Source organism: Rhagoletis pomonella, unplaced genomic scaffold (assembly GCF_013731165.1).
Source record: "Rhagoletis pomonella isolate Grant_MI unplaced genomic scaffold, Rhpom_1.0 Rhpom_scaffold_00002, whole genome shotgun sequence".
In the NCBI taxonomy this organism is placed as follows: domain Eukaryota; kingdom Metazoa; phylum Arthropoda; class Insecta; order Diptera; family Tephritidae; genus Rhagoletis; species Rhagoletis pomonella.
The window spans coordinates 114,957,583-114,958,310 of NW_023458556.1; positions in this window are offsets into that span (position 1 = coordinate 114,957,583).

Consider the following 728-nt stretch of genomic DNA (forward strand, 5'->3'; position numbering starts at 1 on the left):
ATCCTTGGGAGCATCCACCGCTGAAATGCTGTATGGCGCACCACTACGAGTCCCTAATGAATTTTTTGATGACGTCGAAGCAGATGTGGCATCAGCAACATTCCTGAACTATCTCCGACAAGACATACGTCAGATACGACCAAGCCCAACAGTCCACCATGTTAAGGAGAAAATGTTTTTACTCAAGGGCATCGAAAATTGCTCGCATGTGTTCATCCGGTCCGATGCTGTAAAGCAACCTCTCGAGCCGCCGTACACTGGTCCGTTCGAAGTTGTTCAAAGAGAAAACGATAGGGTATACAAGGTGAAGATCAATGACAAAGTGGTAGCCGTTTCAGTAGACCGACTTAAACCAGCGTTCTTCATTAGAGATGATCGTCAAGTTAACCAGCAAAGTTCTACCGACGTGTCTTCGAGAGCAAATGGTAGGCAACACCGTGTACACTTCGACTAATCGTGACACAGTCACTGGAGAGGGAGTACTGTGGGAACTCCACAAACAGCGGCAACTCTGCCAGTAAGGGATCTCTATCGATTATTAATCGTTATCGGTGAGATATATCTTCTCTTGGGAGAAGCGCGAATTATTACTGGATGCTTTCCATTTCCAGACAACCGGTCAGGTACGAGCATGATTTTTAATTTCGACCAAACTCAAATACATTGTTTGTTGGTCCAAATAATGAGACACGTATTTTTTCTTTTGGCTCGGAAAAATTTTTCGGCCG